Source organism: Peromyscus californicus, unplaced genomic scaffold (genome assembly GCF_007827085.1).
Source record: "Peromyscus californicus insignis strain IS unplaced genomic scaffold, ASM782708v3 Scaffold_16__1_contigs__length_79575227, whole genome shotgun sequence".
NCBI classification, from domain to species: domain Eukaryota; kingdom Metazoa; phylum Chordata; class Mammalia; order Rodentia; family Cricetidae; genus Peromyscus; species Peromyscus californicus.
The window spans coordinates 4642128-4665088 of NW_026294458.1; the positions used below are offsets into that span (position 1 = coordinate 4642128).

The 22961-nt window shown below is 41.4% G+C and overlaps 1 protein-coding gene across 5 annotated transcripts in view; it reads right to left on the reverse strand.

Annotated features, from left to right (window-relative positions):
* Map3k13 (mitogen-activated protein kinase kinase kinase 13) overlaps positions 1–22961 on the reverse strand; it is a 175648-nt gene that overhangs the window by 91163 nt on the left and 61524 nt on the right. Inside the window, exon 1 of one of the 5 annotated variants that reach the window (XM_052740088.1) lies at positions 13669–13904. The exons of the other annotated variants lie outside the window; for them this stretch is intronic. The gene's annotated coding sequence lies outside the window, so the exon portion shown is untranslated. Of the gene's footprint in view, positions 1–13668; positions 13905–22961 lie in introns of those variants that run through there. 5 annotated transcript variants of the gene reach the window in all.

The window sequence follows — 22961 nt, forward strand, 5'->3', positions numbered from 1 at the left end:
TCAACCACGAGCCAAAAGTGAATGAAGAGACGTATGAAGTGTGTTGGTTACAAACATAAACACAGTTCAGAGAGAAACACAAAAGGACAAGGCAGGAAATACAAGATCTGAAAGGAGTCTCATTGCTGAATTATGGGAAAGAAAATTATAGGCAAGAAAAGCAAAACATTATTGCAAGATGACTGCCTTGACTCTAGAAGATTCTACAAAGTTGAGTGGGACTCTCAGAACCACATACTGGAAAGGCATTCTGGGTATAGAGTGCATAGAATAGGACAGGGAGACTAAAGACAAAGGGCCTTTAAAATAATGAAAAGATGGAAATGCTACCTTTAAAGAGTTATTGAAACAGATAAAAATGCACAGATTCAGAATGTGAAAGGATACTCTTTAAAAGGGTAAAATGCTTTACACTCACATAAAATATGGGTCCATCTTGTTTCACTCTGATAAAACACCTGAGGCTAGGTGCTGTAATGAAGAGGTATAGATAGCTCAAAATTCTGGAGATTCAAGAGCATGGCTCTGCTGTAAAGCTCATGTTAGGTAGTGTTATGGTGATGAAATGTACATGCAAGAGACCATATGGCTAGCAGGGAGCAAGGAATTGAAGAGGGCTAGGTTCGCTGTTTTCATAACAACCAGTTCTCAAGGGAAATAAGCCAATCTTACAATTCCTTCTGAGGGTAGTAATCCATGGCCTTATTACCTTCTCCAGACCCCAGCTCTCAAAGGTTCCATTACCTGAATACCACCATACTAGACACCAAGCCTCCAGCACACGAACCTTTAAGCGGCATGCTCAAAATATGGCAATGTCAAAGATTTTATTTAACATACCATCAATGGAGAAAACAGTAGGTTTTTTCTTTTAAATACACATGTGTATGCATGTGGGGTGTGTGTGTGTGTGTGTGTGTGTGTGTGTGTGTGTGTGTGTGGTCATAGGACAAACAGTGGAAGTCTGTTCTTGCCCTCCACCAGTTCCTGGGAACTGAACTTGGGTCTTCAAGCTTGCTGGGAAGTGCCCTTACCTTACTCACCTCATAGTGTGAGTTTTAGAAAAACCTTTGACAGTAGAAACTTTGTAGTAAGGCATAAAGGCAGAACATTATAAGCTAATGCTCTTTTCTTTAAACTGTATATTTCATATTCACTTTTAATTAGCTGCTATTTCTTTGAGTGCTATGTTTACAAATTCATTTATTTATTTTAGACAGAGTCTTTCTGTAGCTCGAGCTGGCTTAGAACTCACTATGTAGCCCAGGCTGGTCTCAAACTCCTGGCAGTCCTCTCGTCTTGGCCTCCGAAATGCTGGGATTGCAGGCATGATGCACAATGCCCGGAGACTGGGTTCATTCTCGCAGAAGTCTATTAGTTCTGACTCATGAGTTATTAGACAGCAGGAAGACATCTGCCCACAGCAGGAGCCTAAACAAGAATGTAGAGCTTTACTCTGTTCAGCACAGGCTGAGAACATGTCAGACAACTCAGATGTTTGCTATTCTGTGCTTATCTGTGAAAACAATCCTAAGAATACCAGGAATATTGATTTGGCCTAAGAATAAACTTCAATTGCCAAGTAAATTTATAAATTTATAAATACAGCATTTGTGAAGAAGTAAGATTCACTGTTTTTTTCCAGTTATTGGGCAATTAAGTTAGTTCTTTCTCTTTCTTAAAATGCTGTCGTGATCAGTGTTGCTGTGCATCAAGCTCCTTTGGGAGAAGCATTCTCTTGGGAACTGGTGGGAGAATTACAACTTTGGAGCTACTTTATTGTGCTATTCTTGGAGCATCCCATTATAGTTCTTCCAGATCCACGTGTGTTAGTCAGCTTTCTGTTATTGTAACAAATATTTGAGGTAATGGACTTATAAGGAGAAAAGGTTTATTCTGGCTCACGGTATTGGAAGATCCAGTCCATGAGCAATTGGCTGTTGCTGGGGCCTGTGGTGAGGTGGGCCATTACAGCTGGGGTGTGTGGTGGACCATTACAGCTGGAGTCTCCTCCTGAGAAAGGACCAATCTGGCCTCTAATCCCCTCAAGGATAGCTGTTGATGACTAGACCTGTCACTTAGCCCCACATCTTACAAGCACCACCTCCTCCCAATAGCACCGAGCTGAGGAGCAAGCCCTTAACACAGGGGCCTTTGGGTGGCACCCGTGATCCAGACCTTTGTTACTCACAGAACGTGCGAGGTCTTAGGACTGGCAGTATCAGCATCACTTGGGGTCTACTTAGAAGAGCTGACAAAATCCTGCCAAACCAAGTGTCCAGAATCCGGCTTTAACCAAAACCAATGCCCATGCATATTAAAATTTGAGCTCTGCTACGGATCAAGAACTCTCTAACTTTAGCATCGCCAGCCTCCACTGTCAGCTTGTTAACATAGGTGCAGAGCCTGCTGCCAGCACTGCTGACTGAAGAAATGGGGCAGGCCCAGAACCTGCATTTCTAAAAAGTTCCTCAATGATGCTGACAATACTGGACACCAGGTGATGTTTTTTGAAGCACCACTTTGGCTGGTTCATGGTAAGACTCTTTGCGGAATCAATGCTGTGAAGGTGTTAATGCATCCTTTTTAGTGAGAGCGAGGGGGAATGAGTGGTTTATAACTTACCAAAAGAAAATCTCACTTCGGAGCTGGGTCAAGTTAGAATGATTAGATTTGCCTCGTTAGCAGGGGCAGGCAATATGGAGGGGTCAACTGAGAAACAGAGGTGGAAAAATTGTGTTTGTTTCTTCCTATTTAGGCATACTCTACAAAAGAATCTAACTGAAAAACCTTTTATTGAGTACTTGTTTCCTCAACTATATTTTACAATTATACAGAACGATAATCTGGGGGACTTTCTAGGAAAAGTATTTTCTTTCCTTTAACTCTTTCATTGTCTTCCTGTCTCTAACAGAGCCTTGGCTATGACCACTCAGGAAAAGCTACTTCTTAGAAGCTCACACAGAAATGTCAAATGCAGAACATGGTTTACACAAATGCATGATTCCTCGGCATAGTGGAACTTCTGGGTATAAGCTATTTTAGCTAAGTCACCATGATAAGTCCACATGCTCATGAGCCTGGCAAGGCTTTGATGCAGAAGAGTCTCCTGCACAGGCATTTCCTTGGAGTGTCTTCCATTTTTTCCCTGTGGTCCCCTTGGCTTTGCTATGGTAATGGGGTTCTTCTATCATTCCTCTTTAACTCCATCCCTTTAGTATGAATGGTGTGTATGTGTGTATGTAGGTTGGCATGTGTATGGACATATGTGTGCATGCAAGTGGAAGCCAGAAGATGACGCTGGGTATCTTTCTCAATCATCCCTTCCCACCTTATGTATTAAATGCTGCTGCTGTTGCTGCTGCTTTTTAAAAAAAAAAAAAAAAATTTTTTTTTTTTTTTAAATTTTGAGACAAGTTCTCTGTGTCAAGGCTGGCCAGGAACTCTTTCTGTAGACCAGCCTGGCCTTAAACTCATAAAGATCTGTCTGCCTCTACCCCGAATGCTGTAATTAAAAGTGTGTGCCGCCACACCTGGCTAAGGCAGGGCCTTATATTCATGGATTCAGGTAGTCTAGCTAGTCAGCTTGCCAGGGAACTCCTGCCTCTACTTCCCAAACACTGGGATTACAGGCATTGTGTGGCTGTTGGGGATTAGACCTTCTGTTCTTATGTCTGTGTGGCACAGAACCATATCACCAGCTTTCTCCTCTTTACATTCCAGAACTAGACTACAGCTTATTCTCCCACTGAGCACCTCATCTGAGTATGTGCACCTTATCCGAGGCTTTCTCTGTTTTTGTCCTGCCTCTTATGGTCTATCCCGCCAGCTGAGGTTGTCAATACAGTGGTCCCAAAGTTATCAGACAGGAGCAGATTATTCTGCCAATGCTTAGGCCTTTGACTAGCACACCAATTCTAGGCTGATCACTCCACACTTGTGTAACTTGCCTGTGAAGTTTTCAGCACACCCAGTTTCTGGATCATCAACCGTCCCAAATGTGCCAACAGAGGGAGTGAGAACCAGATGGTGACTTCGGGAGAGGTCCAGCACGCACCTGGCATTTGCCTCTTTCCACCACTGTAGATGCTCTTGACAGTGTCAGCCAGGACACTCATTTGCAACATTGTGGTATCAGAGAAAGACAGAGGAAGAGAGAGGAAAGGGCTGGTCCAAAGCTTTTAGAACCTCACTGGATACTCTTTGCTTTCAAAAATCTTCCCATGGCCTTTTAAATAGTTAGCAGGAAAAAAAACATACCAAAAATGTTTATCAATGGTATAAGATCTAGTGGAAAGAGATCTTACATAGGCTGAGGGTGTGGCTCAGTGACAAGCATTTGTCTGGTTCGCACAAGGCCCTCAGTTTAATCCCAAGCAACACACACACACACACACACACACACACACACACACATTTCTTGCCAATGTAGATAACATTCCCCCAGCTTCTCCTGGAACTCATCTTCCTGTCTTCAGTGCTAGGATTATATGCCACCACACTAGTTTATGGGTTTGGAACCTGGGGCTTCATGCAGGCTAGGCAAGAACTCTACTAACTGAACTAAAGCCCCAGCCTCCTTCCCAGTTTCTGAGATGGGGCAGTGGGTCTTTTATGTTCCCCCAGAATGGCCTCTCACTCAAGTGATTTGCCTCTGTCTTCCTAAGTAGCTGTAATGTAAATAAACTATGGTCAAAGAAGAGCAGGAAATGTTGAGTGTGAGTGTGCGCAGAGTCGATAAGCCATGGCAGAAGTCTTGATTGAAAAAGAAAATCATAGCAGGAAACAGAAAAATCTATGCGATTGTATTTCTTTCTCCAAGAAACTCTTGAGGTCTCTGAGAATATTTAAAGGCATGGCTTGGAAAATTAGCATAAGCAGAATAAAGCAAATGTTCAGTTATTTTTTTCGTAGATGAACAGATGGAAGGGATTCTACTCAAAATGGCAGGAGAAAGGAAGGTGGGGGTGGGGAGAGTGTGGCAAAACAGCAAATCTGTCTTCGTATTGGCTCTGGAGCCTGACCAGCTGTGCTGTCAGGTGGGCATTTCCCAGAAGTGGCTCTGCCCAGCGAAATAAAGGGAGCCTGTCACTGAGGTCTGGAAGTCACGATGGGAACAGCCATAGGTATGCTGCAGATGTCTCTTTTTAATATGTCCTTAATTTGTTGTGATATGGGATATCATATCATTGCTGTGTAATTAGTAAAATGCTTACGTTTACTTCAGTCAGATTATTTTCTCTGGAAAACGCAGTCCTCGAGTTTTGCCCTGCTTTCTCTCACTAGACTCAATTACCCATGGTTATCCATGCCTGCAGATAGTCTAATGTATCCTATTAATGGCGGGCCTGCCAGCACTAACAATGCAGGCACCGTGCCTGGGGGTAATAAGAAGCCTCAGTGGACTTAGTTTGCAAATTGATCTCTCTTTAGTAATAGCAACTGTGACAGTCCCCTTCAGGACTCTAAAATAGAATTTTTCTCAGTCTGGATCCTACAGCGACTTCCCCCAATTCCAGGTGAAAATTGCTTCCCTGGCCGCCACCAGCCTTCTCGATTCAGCCACTGTCTCCTTGGGCTCTGTTCTTTGTCTTTCTTATCATCTTTTCCCTGTTCCTCAACTTTAGCCATTTCTTCAGTCCTTCACCCCCAAATCAACTCAATCTTTGGCTTCTCCAACCTCTCACCAAACTGTCTCCTTAGAGTTGTCCTCTGCATCATTGCCCCAGGCCAGGGAGTCACTGGAGACAATCATGGTCTGTCTGCAGAAAGCCCCACATTGTTTTTTCCTTAATACTTTTACACAATTAAAGCTCTAGTTATTGGGCATTCTCTCAGGGTGCCCTGCAACACACAATCGGTTTTTTTTTACAGGAAGACAGCTTTTTATCACACTGTCCCACGGAGAAATGTTGGTACTAAAGGGAGTCATCGCACAAACCCCTCACAGCTGTTAAGACTAGATACCATAGTTTGCCATAGAGCACACACTTGCAATCCCAGTACTTGGGAGCTGAAGGGGCAGGAGTTCAAGGTCACCACAGCTACACAGTGATTCTGAAACCAATCTGCACAAGGACATGAGATTTTTGTCTCAAAGAAACAAAAACAAAAGAAAAATGACATTAGCCCTATCTGCTTGGCAATGGCCATATGAAAAAGAATATAAGAAAACTCTAGACTGGCAAAAACAAATATAAAAACAAAAAGAGAGCTTTGGGGTTTGTAGGTTTTACATATTATAATGTATGCATGTCTGTGCATACGTGTGTGTAGGTGTGCTTGCTTGTGCAAGTACGTGTGGAGGTCAAAAGCTGACATGGGGAGGTCCTGAGAGAAGATCTCTCACTGAGCCTGGAGAATGGCATCTCACCTAGACTGACTAGCCAGCAAGCTTAGGGATCCTGCTTTCACAGCACCAGGGTTACGGATATAGTCCAGCATTCAGGTCCTACTCATTGAACCGTCTACCCAAATATACTTATTTTTAAAAATACAATTGAATTTTTTTCTTTAACAGAACCTACAAGTTCAAGGCACTAATCTATGAACCAATTTAATATTTGGGGAAATACGAGAAAATAATTTTCAAAAGCCAGCAACCATTATGCAAAACAATTACAGTCTAACCACACAATGCCTGGATTTACTTGTTTCTAGTGTTTAGTTTTTAAGCCAGTTGAGGCTGCTAAAATGAACGGGTTTCTCTATGGCATCTTCGTTCCCACAGGCCATTTACTTGGCTCTCATGCTCTCCCATCTCTCCCCGCCCTCTCCCTTCCCCTTCCATCCCTCCTGCTGATTCCCTCCCTTCCCCCAACAGTCCTCACTCTGGCTTACCCCTGCGCTCCTGTTTCACTCAGTTTTAACATGAGCTGAAGGACAGTAGGAGGTGGTGAAAGATGGATGGGAAGAGCCACCCATCAGAGTGAAATGTTTAAGCTCACTTTAATCAGAACGAAACTCATAAATGAATGGATTCATTCATATGAGTTGATGAATTTCACCTGAGAACACTAAACAAATCAAAGAAAAACTGTAATACATCCTACAAGGAGAGTACTGATCTGCAGCCACATGGTTCAGCCCAGACCTGACCCATCAGTGGGAAGGAAGCATCCTTTTGAGTACAACAAGCAGCTGAAGCAAAGACATTTACAGTGGGCATGTGCAAAGACAGCAAGATCATATCAGATCTGGGCTCTGTTTAGATCACAGCAGTTCTTAACCTGTGGGTCACGACCCTTTCACAGGGGTCGCATATCTGATGTCCTGCACGTCAGATATTTACATTTCAATTCAATTCATGACAGTTATGCAGTAGCACTGAAATAATTTCATGGTTGGGGGTCACCACAACATGAGGAACTGTACGGAAGAATCCCGGCATTGGGAAGGTTGCAAACTACTGGTTGAGGAGGAAGTCCTGGGACAAGTCTGAGATTAATTTACCTTTTTTTTTGCCTTGCTCGGGCACCCGCACCTGAGACACTTAGCACCGCCACCCCCTCCTCAGCTGCAGCAGCTTTCTGTGGAGGTACTATTAAAGCAATGTGAAAGGACTAGCTAGGGTCTACCTGGATTTTAACCAGATTGCCTTAGAAAAGGTCATTTGCTGTTCGATGTGGGTCGTTCACAGCCAGGTTCCTACACTGTCGTAATCAGAAAGGCCATCTGAACACAGTAGCTGTGTCTCATATGTTAAAATGGACACCAGGGGGAAATACAGCCACCAGGAAAGCAACTGCTTTGCTGGGAATGGTCAAAGCGCATGCAGGCCTTTTACACTTAGTTCAAGTCTTTCTACATTGTGTATTACCACAGATAAGCAAAAAGACATTAAAAGTCCATCTTATAAAGGACACACAAATCATGGGAGAGGATATAAAGCTAATTGTTTTTCTAGCTTTAACTCTGCTGTGGCTTTTGTTTTGTTTTTTGTTTTTTGTTTTTTTGTGGTAGACAAGAACATAAAAATGTAATTGGTAGTGAAAATGTAACATCCAAAGCAAAAGTCTACAGTTTCAAAATGGCTACTCTAACTGCACAGAAATTCACTGAACTATCCAGACTCTGGGTCTGGGCCAGCACTTGCCTGAGTAGCTTTGTTAACTTAGCTGCATGATGTTTTTAGATGTAAGTTCTTTACAATAAAGTGGTTTTTCTTATTTTGTAAAAGTTCTTTAACATAAGTAAGTATTGAGATAAACGAAGAAGGCAGGCGAAGGGTTCAAGGTAATGTGTGTGTGTGTGAATCTCATACTAAAGCGTAAAAATCAATCGAAGCAGGAGTGTCTGCCCTGCTGCATACACTGGCGATCCTCTGCCTGATCTGGGAGCTGCAGTCACCCACCTCAACTAACCATGGCCTGTTGCACTGGTCTACAACGGTGATGCTATGAGGAGGACACGCATGCACCCATGCACGCACGCACACACGCATGCACGCAGGAAGATGATTCCCAATAGGGTAGCGTGCATGATCTGAAAGACTTCGAGCTCTATCCCTGCCGGCCCTCTCTCTGTTGAAGAACACTAGTACCACCCCTCACCAAAAGCACACTGGCCAATAGACAGTGTTCATGGAATGCCAGGCACTGGGTACAAATGATAATAAACCAAAGGGTTCCAGCTCAGAGCATCCAACCCTCCCTCCCCCTGTCCCTCCTTCCCCTAACCCTTCTCTCTCTTCTGACTTAGCCTCTGTTTAATGGTTCATTAATCTCTTTGAGGAGTCACTATCTGGAAAAAACAACAACAACCCAGTTCAATTAGAAAAGACGCTTCTTTTACTTTACCTCCTCCCAGTACTCTCTAGTCCCTCCCATGTTTAGTTTTCTCCTTAAAAACATTTACTATTAAATAGGTTATTTATTTACTGCTCGTCTCCTTCCATCAGAATTAAGTAAGTTCCTTTGTTCTCTGCCACTTATTAGCACCTAAAATACACACTAGCTCCTCAGTAAATACTTGTTGATTAAATAAATAGAAATGTGTGACAACACCTCTCTACCTGCCAACAGCACTTGGCCCCTCCTCTTTCCTATCATGATGTCTCCCACCCCTTCAATCACCTCTCAAGTCCAGCATATTAGTCCTTGATCTTCTTAGAGTTTTTCTTGCTAGCTGCATCTCGGCAAAGTACCAGCGGTCTGGGCTCCATGACTATCTATGACATGATAATCCTCTTCAACCCCACCCTCTTATCTTCCCTGCACCTGCTGTGCCAACCCCCAACCCCATATTCCTACAATTAAACGTATTTTACTCTTTGTCCAGCCCAGGGACTGCTTACAAAAGATCTGTAACTCATGCTAGATTGGATCAACAAAAATTCACGGTACTACCCAATGCTCAAAATCCACAGCACACAAAAGAAAGATTAAGAATGAGAACTGGATTTGAAAATTGAGCACTACATATATTCTCTGGTATCTTTGGTTGAGTCAGCAGCCTTTTGTCTCAGATGCAAAATGAGAATAGTATTTACTTTGTATTGTAAGGATTATATTTAAATAAAATAATATACATAAAAGCTCTGAAGAGGTTTATAAGCACGTACAAAGTGCTAAATAAATGCTAACACTACCCTGTGACAATACCTCCACTTCATGAATTGGTAAGAAAGTCCATGCTTCCTAGTATGAACAGACTTAACTGCTTTCTTTCCTCCTTTCCATGTCAGAATTCTGTTTTCACTCATCTTCTATCCTTATTCAGAAATAGGCCTCTCTTCTTTCCTAAGACTAACCCTAAAATTACCCACACTGATGGTTCTCACCCCTGTGCACATATTACAACCAGTAGAGGAACTTTCAAAAGTACAGATGACTAAACCAATTGACTATGACTAGGCCAGTTAAATGTGAATCTCTAGGAACGGAAGTATTATACCTGGACTTCTTGTTGTTTTGTGAGACAGGGTTTCATTCATCCAAGGTTGACTCAAACTCATATGTGGTTAAGGATGGTCTTGAACACCTAGTCTTTCTGCCTCCACCTCCCAAGTAGGATTACAGTATAGGCCGTCACAAGCCCCAGTATTTTGTTTTGAAAGTTCCCTGATAGAATGCCAAAACAAGTTAACAGGGGCAAAGAGCATCCTTTTAAACAGAAAGTGCTGGGACAACTGGATATCCGTGTCCAAAAGGGATGCTGAAGCCCTTCCTTATATTACATTGAAAAATTAACTAAGCTTTGAGCTAAAAATATCAAATGTCTAGATGAAAACATAGGAATGGACCTAAATGACCTTGTTAGAGAACACTGCCTTTGACATAACATCAAAAGCATAAAAAAAGGAAAAAAGAAACTGAACTTCCTGAAAACTTAGTTTTTGTTACTCAATACTAAGAAAAAGACAGTCCATAGCCTGTGGGAAAATATTTACAGATCAATGAGCTCGACACAGCTGGTATCCAGAGCATAGAAAGGACTTTCATCAATCAATAATAAAAACACAAATGACTAATTTTTAATACATGCAAAGAGTCTGAAGAGATATTTCTCTAGAGAAGGTATGCACATGCCCAGTAAACACATCAAAAGATGCTCAACGTCATTGGCCACTAGGGAGATGTCAGCAAAGACACAACGAGATGCTACGTCACACCCACTAAGGTGATGCTCACGACATGACAGGTAATAGCTGCCGCTTCCCAAGGTGTGGGGAGGCTTGAACTGTGTGTTGCTGAAGGGAATGCGTAATGGTGCAGCCAATGTAGAAAGCAGCTCAGGGTCTCCTCAACTGTCCAGTGCACAGTTAACACACAACCCACCATTTCTACCCCAAGAAAAACGAAAGGATAAGCCAAACCTTGTACCTAGATAGAAAGAGCAGTAATATTCCTACTGGTAAAAGTAGAAATAGGCTGTGTCCATAAACAGATGGAGAAGGTGACAGATACACTATGCACACTTAAATATTTCTGGCAATATGAAGAGATGATGCACTGATGCATGTAAATCATGGATGAACTTTGAAAAACAGTGAGAAGAGTTCATTACAAATGACCATACATTATATGATTTCATCCATAAGAAATGTCTAGAATAAGCAAATACATATAAAAAGGGAGACTGATTAGTGGTTGCCTAGTGCTGAGGGATGAGGAGAAATGAGAAGTGACTGCTAATGAGTATGTAGGGTTTTTTTTCTTTCTTTCTTTTTTGATAACGAAAATATTCTAAAATTGACTGTGGTCATGGTGAACATACTAAGGACCACCCAATAGTGAAAAAGGAAGAGGAAGGATGGAAAAGAAAAGGGAGGGAAGGAAGGAGAAAAGCATGTTGTGAATTTAATGTCAAAGTTGATGTCCACTAATTTACCTTCTAGATTTCTTGGGAATAAAAACTGCATCTTCTAAACCTCTGGCTCCTCCATTTCTTTTTCCAGAATCATTACTGACTTAGCTGCAGTGGGACAGTCTGGGAATGACTTTTTTTTCTTCAACCACCGGAGTGTTCCTAGGCAATGCTCTTTAATTTTCACAAAAAAATACAAGTATCAGGCTACAGCACCTGGCAGGTTTGATCGTCTTGCCTGTCTCGGCTCACGTGAGCTCCTCGTGTGACCAGTCAGCTGTGGCACACAGAGGAAGGGAAGCAGACAGTGAAAAGCAAGCTGTGGGTTCTACCATCCACGCGAGCGTGGTCGTGTTGTGTGCCCGTGGACGTGGCCTCTGGCCCGAGGAACCGCTCTGACGCCAGGACACCGCTCTGCTTTGACCAACTTTGTCTCCTAAATAAATTAATTCCTACCCCTGGAGTAGTTTCAACTTTTAGACAGAAAGGGATCCATTGATAATTGCTGATACACAGAATTTTATTGTTTGATATTAAACAATTAAGAGTTATTGTTTTAGCCCACAAGTACGCTATACATAAAAATAAACATAATCCAGAATACAGCTACTAGGAGTGGGGTGCCTTTGAGGGACAATTTTACTTCAATAAATCCACGTGCAAGCTAAATTCTTTCATGGAAATAAAGCTCTGATTTGATAAAAATATACATAAAGACAGAATCTAATGAACATTTCTCAAATGGCATTGAATACATAAACATAATTTTTTAAAGGTTAAGAATTTGGTCTTCTAGTAGACTTCAATAATTTAATATATCTTTGGTAATGCTCTCAACATAGTCTTGAGAGGATACAGAAAAAAAATGCTGCAATATATTGAGATATTTTAAAATATAGGGAATTTTATCTAAAACAGTATTGAATGTGCTCAACTCAAAATAAAAACAGCAAAACATAAAACTACAATTGTCTAGGCAATAGGCAGAGGGTTTACTTCTACAACTCTAGGACATTAAAAATACACAGATAGAACAAAGTGAGGATATTCAATATTAATTTGAAAAAGAAAATAAAGTATTTCAGCTTCGGGTATGATAATTTTAAAATGAAACGCACGTTCACTTGGAAGATTAAAAATAACCCTTCCCCCAAAAGAAAGAATGATCTAAACGCTAACATGAGCCCTACCATTTAGAACCTCTGCTCTAGAGGAAAAACTCAGATCTAAGCATTGGTCACGAAAAGTAAGACATGGCTGAGTGACAAGAAATAATGGGCATATTCTTCTCTCTCTCTCTCTCTCTCTCTCTCTCTCTCTCTCTCTCTCTCTCTCTTTCTCTCCAGAAAGAACAACCAAAGGCATGTTTCAGAGTACTGCATCAGTTGTTCAAAGTTGGGAAATGCAACTAGATTATACAGGCTGAGGGCTCCCTTGGGCAGATCATGACACAGTGTCATACCTTTCCTCAAAACAACCCTGAGCACTGGAAAACAACCAGATATTTCTCGCTAAAACTATAAATTATCAAATCAACTTTATATATGGAAGACATCAGAACTTTCCCCAATTTCCAAAACATAGCAGAGTAAACTTTCCAATTGGAAGTTCATCTTAGAAAAATACTCAGTTGCATTTCTATACAATACAATTTTGGAACACAGGAAGAAATAATTTCATTAGCAATCTTAAAAAAATAATTATTCTTACAATTTAAGGATAATTCTGGTTCAGCCTTCAGTGCAGATTTTTAGTTATTAAAATGATATTTTTAAAAAAAGAGCAACAAATATGTACGGATATATCCCAACCGCTCTCCTCATAAAGGCTTTTGAAAATGGTTGAAGAAGTATTTATCTTCCCATATTGCAAACACAAAATATTGACTGTTACACGGTTATGAACAAAGGCAAGGTTGAAGGGTGAGACGAGGTTCGAAGGACAGCGCAGGAGACAAGTGCTGGGCAAGCGAGAGCCTGCTCGGTCTTGCTGGCCCCGCTTTCTGCAGCTGCTTCCTGGTACTCTCCGAGGCTCCCCCAACACAACCACATCCTCTCAAAGGGAACTGAATCTCCCTTTAAGACAAACCAAGCAAGCATCCAAAGGTAACGTGCAGAACCGTAATCAAAAAATGTCCACGTCCAGCCGGCAGACAAGCAAGCAAAGAAAAAACCAGCTGTCAGTCCCTGAGCCGAGTCGGGGTTGGGGGGTTTCAGGTTTCCTTCGGCCCTTTTCTGTCTCTCCCACCTTGTGTCTCCCTCAATAATATCAGTTTTCTAATAAGCTGAAAGCACAAATAAATTCTCCATCTGTCCTTGTGAGATACATGCTGACGAAACAGGAAAAGAGTGTAATACTCACAACAATGAAGAATTCCTACACATGCTGTTCCATTTTCTTGCTTTAAAAAGATGGAAGGTTAATCTAAAGAGCCTTGCAGAATTGGAAAAATAAGGGGGAGGGAGATTCTACCCACACAATCCTCCGGCCCACCGCAAAGGAGCTCAAGGCTTGCTGACGTCACATATTCATGAATGGATGTAAATTGGGCTGGTTTAGGATTCCGCACAGACTTAGTGGCGGTGTGTGCTGTGAAGGCAAAGGTTGGGGGAGGGAGAGGGAGGGCCCAGAGTATACACAGCCAATAGGCTTCAGGCAGGTATGGCCGGCCCTCTTTTAGAAAGAATCTGGTCACAGAATAAACAGAGCCCGCCAATCAGACATCTGTCACAGCCTGAAACCAAACCAGCAGGGCTGCCGCAGAGGCGGGGGCGGGCGCTGTGATTATCATAAAAACATTGTTCTTGCTATTGAATAAAGGAGTCAAATGATTTGGAAGGCTCAATGCCCCAAAGTAAAATCACTAGAGTTTTTACTCACTAGGGCTTTTCTTGATGTTTAGCAACATGTCTAATGTGATAAAAAGAAATCAGAGAACTAGTTCCTAAAATTGGTGGCAGGTCACCATGTATACAGCCCACAACACAATTTGGGACACCAAAATAATAGGGCAAGGGTGCATGCAATTATCTAAGATGGTATTACATAAACTGAATTGCTTTTTATGACAATGTGTTCCTGACCTTTGTGACGTATCAGAAGTGGGGGGAGAAGGGTAATTTACTGTTAGATTTAAATAAAGTACAGCATTCCCTCCATTAATTTTATTCAATGCCTGGCATTCAATTAAGACAAGACTCTAAAAGGCTCTTAATGAATTTTGGAGCAAAATCTGACTCCAGTGTAGAATCTTAGCAGCAAAAACAGTCATGTTCGCTCACCAAATGGGCTTGGGACATTTCTTCACTCTTTACATTTTTTTTTTTAACATTATACCAAAGTGGAGACTAATGCAACAGACTCTCCCTTCTCCCTAACACTTTGATTTACAATTACCAATACTTTCCAAATACTGAGCATTACTTTTTATATTTGGAAAATGGTCCGAAATCCTTGAACCCACAACAGAAGTGCTTACTAGACGGTCTCAGTTGTGAGCTGTCTAGTGGCTGGGAGCCTTCACAACAGAGATTCATTCTAGTGCTCAACAAGGTGCCATGTACAACAGAGAGAGGGGAGTGTTTGTTACAGGGAGACTTTCCACTGTTGTTTTATACAATATCAGTGGCAAAGACGGTCAACTGATCTCTATAAAAAAGTCTATACAATATCACTGTGGAAAAGACGGACCAAAGAAGCTTATCTATCTATGTAGGCTAGGAGTGCTCATGCCTAATACAGTACAGAAATGTTGTTAGCAGGCCCTGAGTGTACCACAAGGGCTATGCCAAATATCCACATACCGAGCTTATTTGAGAATCATTAAATGAGAAGAAGAATATGCATACTTATTTCTTTTAATAACAATCAAAATCAACAAGAATACAATTGAACTCCCAGACTTATAAAAAAAAACTCCAAGACTTATAAAAACAAACAAACAAATTGTTTTTCTCTTTAAATCATACAGGCTAACAGAGGGACTCAACAGTCCACATGGGCTTATTGTGGATGGTGTCAATGAGATCAGCAACTAGCATATCAAGCTACATGTACTAGAAGTGTACAGGGGTCTACACAGAAACCATATCTGAATAAAGCCATTTTAAAAGTCATCTGACTCTGCTCTAGAAGTTGCCACAGTTATAGCAAGGGTCAATAAACAGCAGCATTTCTAACAAGTCCGCCAGTGGTAGGGATAGTCTCTGCACCAGCTCAACAGTACAGAGCCTATCCGTGCTTCTTGACACAGCATCTGGTGAAGTAAAACTAGATGGCTGTGTGGACTCATCACTTTAGCCTGGTGAATTATGTCTGGGTCAGCATGCTTCCCTGAACCACCAAACCATCAGCTGAGCCACCAGGGCTACCTTTGATCAAAGGTAGCTCAGTGGCTACCTTTGATCAAACATACTAGAAGAAAAGGAAGAGCAGAGTTAGCTCCAGCACTGATGCTTGCAGACTTGGATTTCCACCGCAGGTACAATGCGCAGTGGCCGAATGCGGGAAAGCTCTGGGGACCACCCTGTGTGCTGCCAGTCAATCAAAGCCCAGGCTGCTTGGGCTCCTGTTTCTCCTTTGTAAACACGTCTATAAACACGTCTACAGAGGCTACACTGCGCCTTGTGTGAACGGTAGATAAAGTAGCACACAGGGCTTAACACGGTCATCAGCATATGGAAGGCAGGAAGCTGTATCAGTAGTTGGTTTGTTATTATTCAAACACCCTGGACTCCCTCATCCCTTTAGAAGAGAAATTTCAACAGCTACTCAGGTTCAAGAACCAAAATTATGGAAATAATAGACTATCTCCATTTTTATTATAATACAACTTGAACAGACAGATTCAGGAAATTATATATGTGTAATTGATCAGTAACATTTTCTTTAGGAGTCTGGTAGATGTCATCTGAGGGTCTGAACCAGGGGGGACAGTGCTTCAGGTCGGCAGGCTGGCTAATAAAGAACTCTTATTTAAAGCAGCTAAAATTTCCACATTAAGATGTAGCGTGGACAAAGGGTATTAACTGGTATGGAAACCACTCCACCCTCACGTCTGAGTGTTAACCCTAACCTAGCTGTCCCCTTTCCAAAGCACAGGCACCACTAATCAACATGGGAATCTAGCATTCAAAGACCTTGGCAAGCTACTCAATAATGTTTGCTTACTTCCCATTAAATGGAGAAAGTGATTTTAAAAATAGCTAAGGAAAAAATACTCTTCTGAGAATCACTAACTATCCTTGTGTTAAGGGAGGGTGCCCCAAAGCCACACATGCTCCAATGGTCACCAGCCTGGACAGCTTGGCAGGATCACTGCCACTCAGTTCTATGGTCTCATTTTCATTAAAAAATTATTATAAGGAAGACCAAATTGCTTCTGCATTGTCCATCATCTTGCATGGTGTCTCCCAGAAAAAGAACTCAGGCAAGGAAGGGATTTGTACTACAGCTTCAGTCTATGCTTAGAGACTTAGACACCCACATTGCAGGTGACTGCAGTATAATCCAATGAATCCTCTGGCCCCATTGCTGCGGCCATAGTCTGTTTATGCCTAATACACATGCTTTTGTAAATAACACTTTGCTTGTTTGTCCTTGTTTTCAGTTTGACTTCCCTCCTAACCTCAATATGTATATAAGTCATGATAAGCACTTCAAATCAGTATGAATAAAAATTTAAAATTAAATACATATGTATGGGCATTAAAAAGATAAAAATCTCATGTAGGTAAATTCTATAATCATCTTTACAATAAAAGGAACCCTTAAATGCACGCATAGTTGTGGCAAACTTAAAAGAGTGTCATCAGTTAACTGGATCTGAACTCTGCAACATTTTTGAAAGGATAATAAAATATCATATCAGGTGTAGAAGAGCAATTTTTTTGTAATGCTATATGCTATTTAGACAAATTGTAACAGCATAATGAAGTTTTAATGTATCCTCTCTGCCAAAGGGATGCTTATTAGTGAAAGATGTAAGAATTCTTGTGACTGATACTGCAAATGTACTGGAGCAAATGGTATTTCAATTGATCAAATATTTAGTGACCTCAAAATACATCATCCCTAATATAAATTATAGTGAGGTGCCATAACCAAGCTTGCAGAGGTCTAAAAATAATGTCTGGAATGTATGGACACATTTTACACACTAAAAGAACAAAATGAAACTGTTACTGTGTGTGGTGATACATTGTGCATCAAATAAAGCTTGCCTGAGGATCAGAGGACAGAGCCAGCCACTAGATTAAACATAGAGGCCAGGCAGTGGTGGCACACACCTTTAATCCTAGCACTCAGGAGGCAGAGATCTGACTGGATCTCTGTGAGTTCAAAGCCACCCTGGACTACATGAGATTGATTCAGTCTAGGAGAGAAACAGAGCCAGGCAGTGGCCAGTACTTGGGAGTCACAGTTCCTTAATCCCAGCACTTGAGATCTCATGCCTTTGCTACCAGTATTTGGGAAGTCACACACATTAATCCCAGCACTAGGAAGGAAGTGAAACGGCTGGGCAGAGAAAGGCATATAAGGCATGAGGAGACAGGAACTAGAGTTTTTTTCGGCTGAGGACTCAGGAGTGTTCAGTCAGAGGATTTGTGGAGTTGGCGAGGTGAGAAGTGGCTGTGGTTTGTTCCTTTCTCGCTCTGATCTTTCAGCATTTACCCCAATATCTGGCTCTGGGGTTTTATTATAAGACCATTTAGGATTCGTGCAACAACTGTGTGCCTTGCATCTTCCAGCTCAGGCCATTTTCTAGGGTGGTGGCAAGCGTGAATATGAGGTTAGCGACAGAGAAGCTAGAGGATACTTCCTGAAAACTAGTACAAAACCCGGAACTGGGTGTGTTGGCACACACTTCTAATCTCAGCCTTTGGGAAGTAGAAGCAGGAGGGTCGTAAGTTCAAGACCAGGGAAATCTAGGTACAAGCTGCATTCTCACTCTACTCTCCAAGTAGAGACAAGAAGGCTGGAGGTTTGCCCCTCTAATATCCCCCATTTTGAGGGAACTGTCTCTCCTCCCACTTTCTACCTCTGTGATTCACATGGACCCCACTAAGGGTTCAAAGAGTGAGCAGTGGCACAGTGGGGCCACCTCATGTCCTGGGTCATGGTCAGTGAAAAAGGACAGGCACATGGCATAAACCAATGAAAATGATCAGACTCAGCCCCTGGATGTTTGCTGAAACTACTGGGAAGTAAACAAACTTTTTTTTTTTTAATTAGGATACTAGCTGTAAGGACAGCATGAGCAGAGACCTGTAGTCATTGTCCATAAAAAGGGCAGGGATGAGCACACCAAATGCAAAGACAGACAGATTCCCAACAACGGAGACAGATCATCTAACAGACACGTCTGAAGCATGTCTTTGCTGTACCTCATGACTCCACAAGCCAACCAGGCTCTCCCTCTCCTCTTCATTTTTTTAAAAGCTTAAACCAATTTGACATAGGTTTCTGTCACCTGCAGCCAAAAGAGACTTGGCATAATGTAACTAACACTGTACCCACTCTCTCACTCCACAAGGCCAATCAAAACCAGACCCCTGTGCCAGTCTCTTAACACTAGAGACCTCTGTACTTGTGTAGCTTAACCTTCAAGACCTGTCTTCTAACTTGGACATTTTTTATTTTTTACATTTTACTTTTGTCTTTGACATCTTCAACGGTCAGTATTCTCCACTCAAGAGACGGCCCTATCCTTGCTTAAGTTTCTCCTTCTCCTCCTCCTCCTCCTCCTCCTCCTCCTCCTCCTCCTCCTCCTCCTCCTCCTCCTCCTCCTTCTTCTTCTTCTTCTTCTTCTTCTTTTCTCTCTTCCTTCCTTTCTTCCTTCCTCCCTTCCTTCCTTTTCTTCCTTTCTCTTTCTTTGTCTCTTTCTTTGTTTCTTTTTTCCTTCCTTTCTTTCTTTCAAACTCAGTCTTTCTCTGCTGCCCAGACTGACCTCAAACTCTGTGGGTCACTTGCCTCAGCCTCCCTCCTCACTTTGGCTGCAAGTGCCACCAGAGTGTTCCCTTGGATATTGTGACATTAGCCTCTAGTCTCACCACACATGGACACATCACATATGAACACACACATACCTATAATGCATCTCTATAACTCTACACTGCATGCATTTCTCATTGTTTGCTCTTCTTGTGAGACCAACACATTATACCTTTGAATCTCTGTCTATTCAAATAGATTATAAATCCTGTTTTTCCTATGATCCTTTTCCTGACATTGATTTTAAAGGCGGTTCTCAATGCTTTGTCTGAATATCCATTTTAATGGCTTCTTTCTTCTATGATTAGTCTACATACACTGAAAGAATTTTAGCCCAAGAAAAATATTACAGAGTAGAGACTCTGCCAAAACCTTTTGTGTCATGAGCAAAAGATGTTTTTATCACTTACCAAGTTATTATCTGTCACGAACTCTTCCTTTGGTGGCAAGAATTATTATGGAGCACAATGATAATAGATCTGTAAATGATCTAGTTTTACCTATATTCCAAGCATTATGCTAAAAGCCCCTGCTCCTAGTTAGCTTCAGCTGTCACCTTGTCACATCCTAGTCAACTGTGGGGATCTCAATTGAGGGGTCCTCCAGACCACATTGGCCTATGGCCATGCCTGTGAAAGACTATCTTGACAGATGATTAACGTGGGAGGGCACAGCCCGCTGTAGGCGGTACCATCCCTAAGCAGGTGGGCCTGGGCTGTATAAGAAAGTTAGCTGAACATGTGGCTGAGAGAAAGCCACAGAACGAGCCAGGAAACACCATTCCTCCATGGATCTTGCCTTGAATTCTTGCACAGACTTTCTTCATGAGTTTCTGCCCTGACTTCCCCCATGAGTTTCCACCCTGACTTCCCCCATGAGTTCCTGACTTCCCCCATGAGTTCCTGACTTCCCCCATGAGTTCCTGCCCTGACTTTCTTCAGTGATGGACTGTAATCGGAAATATTGGCTGAAATAAACCCTTTCCTCTCCAAGTTCTTTTTGGTGAGTATTATCTTAGCAACAGGAAAAAAAAAAACTAGAAAATCTCCACTAAGTATTCCTATTAAATTCCTACAATGATTTAAGGTAAGGATTTGAATCTTGTTTTAGGGTGAGAGAAGTGAAGTATATAAAGCAAATGAAAAATCAATGTGTTAGAATTTATTTCATGAGGCAATCTACTCAGGATTACTCAGTCAGACACACACACACACACACACACACACACACACACACACACACACACACTGCTAGGGTTACAGAGACATGCCACTATACCTGAAGATACACACACACACACACACACACACACACACACTGCTAGAGTACAGAGACATGCTACAATGCCTGGAGATCACACACACACACACACACACACACACACACACACACACACACACACACCTGGATACTGAGGATCCAAACTGCAAGTCCTCACACTTGAATGGCAAGTACTTCATGACCCAGCCATCCCCTCAGCCCCTAGAATTTCTTAAAGTGTTCAACATATACCTGATGTGTGACGGGACTATTGTTATTTACACACATAGATACTTGAGCACACAGAATATCATTTGGAAATTTGATTTATTCTTGGAGTGTACTCTTGGCATAGACTGGGAAGTTCTAATCTTTGCTATTAAGTCGGCCACCTCATCTGTGAAATTACAGCACATTACAGCACCGTTCAGGTCAAGTGTCTACTTGGGCTGAGTTTTCAGAATCAGCTGATTGAGCTTCAGGCTTTCCAACATTATCCCTGTAGAGATCACCTTTACAGCCTTTGGAAAAAATGTGAATGGGACATGTTTTGTTTTCAATATTGTATGAAAACAGGAAAAAGTAATACAGAAATTTAGAGAACATACACACAAGACGTTAACACAAACGGAAACACCCAGTAAGTAAACAAATAACCGTGGGGTGCTCAGAATCATGAGGAATGCTCTATTCATATCGGCTGCAATTTAGACATTTTACAATACCTAGGAGGAGCAAAAGAAGTCCTATAAAACTGTATTCTTTGTGACTATTCTGTTGTTACTGTTTCATAGGGTCTCACATGCTCCAAGCTGTCTCACAGCTACCATGTAGTAGACCTACCTGCCTCTACTTCCCAAGAGGTGGGATTATAGGAATGCATCACCAAGCCTAGCTTCCCTTATGAGTCATTCAATACAAAGTTCTAGGGAGAGAGGAGTACCATGACAAAGTATTCAGTGGTTGTTGGCTAGAGAGAAGCATGACAGAAAGGGTTATAGTATTCTGAGGAAACCCCGGGGTCAGGCTTATGCTCATTGCCTGACTGTGTGATGATTTCCTGAGTGGATCTTAAAAACTCTCTAAATGTACACTTTAAATATGTGCAATTTCTTGTATGTCAAGCTTACCTTAATAAGGCCAGTAAGAAAATGGTTTAAAATTTACATACATAGCCAACAAAGATATTATAGATTCCAAAATTACTGCATGATACTTCTAAATATTTTAATTTCTATTTTATTTTTAATTCTTTGTATGTGTCTTTGTGTTGATATGAACATGTGAGTGCAAGTGACTGAGGAGACCAAAGACATCAGATCCCCTGAACTAGAATTATATGAAGCTAGTTGTAAGCTCTCAATGCTAATGCTAGGAGTTAAACTCAGGTCCTTTTCATGAGCAGACTCTTAACCTCTAAGCCATCTCTCCATGTGCCACGTTTAAACATAAAATAACTAAAGCAAATGTGTTATGTTCAGAGCCTCAAATGTTTGAATTTATCTGTAATATGTTTTTTCCCACTTTAAGTAATAATATTTGATAAATTAAAAACAATGACAGAAAATTTGTCTTGAATTGTGTGCTATATAAAAGGAATTTTGAAAACTTTCAGGCTGAGGCTGTAGTTCAGTTGGCAAGTACAAGCCCTGGGTTCAAGTCCCAGCATGGTGTGGACACTCGCGTGTTGGGAGAGGGGATGAAGGAGGATCAGAAGTTCAAGGTCATCCCTGGCTACAGAGTTGAACTGCCAAGGCTATATGAGACTGTTTTAAAAAATATTTTCCAAAACTGCAATTACATTCCAGTAGAGACTATAAAGTTATCTAAGTGGGTAAAGGCTCACCTTTAAAATGAGATGAGTTAGAATGCCATAGAAAGCAGTGCATCTCCCAGGATAAGCTGGGTATACTATCCGAAGAAACTCGTCTTGTGTGTGTGCACCAGGGTGCCATAGAAGTTATATTTCTTACTCTGGGTCATGGTATAAAAAGCTTTACAAATCACTATTCAACAATATATGCTCTTAACACATGTCTATTTCATGTATTTATTTATTCATTCATTCATTTATCTTGCAGTGCTGGGGAATGGAACGTTCTAGGCTTTGCCACTGAGCCACATCCCCAAACCTCTTGTCATTCTTTGTGTTCATTTTACATGCCATACCTTTTGTGTCAAAGAATCTTTGTTACCATGTTATCTTTTAGAGTTTCAGGTTTCTAAATTATACAAAAAAAATAATTAGGAACAAATATGGTCCTAGACAATCTTCATAATGTACTTTATAGTTCACAAAGTACGTAGATATGTTGATACTAGTTCCATTTTTTTTTTTTTTTTTTTTTTTTTTTTTGTTTTGTTTTTCGAGACAGGGTTTCTCTGTGTAGCTTTGCGCCTTT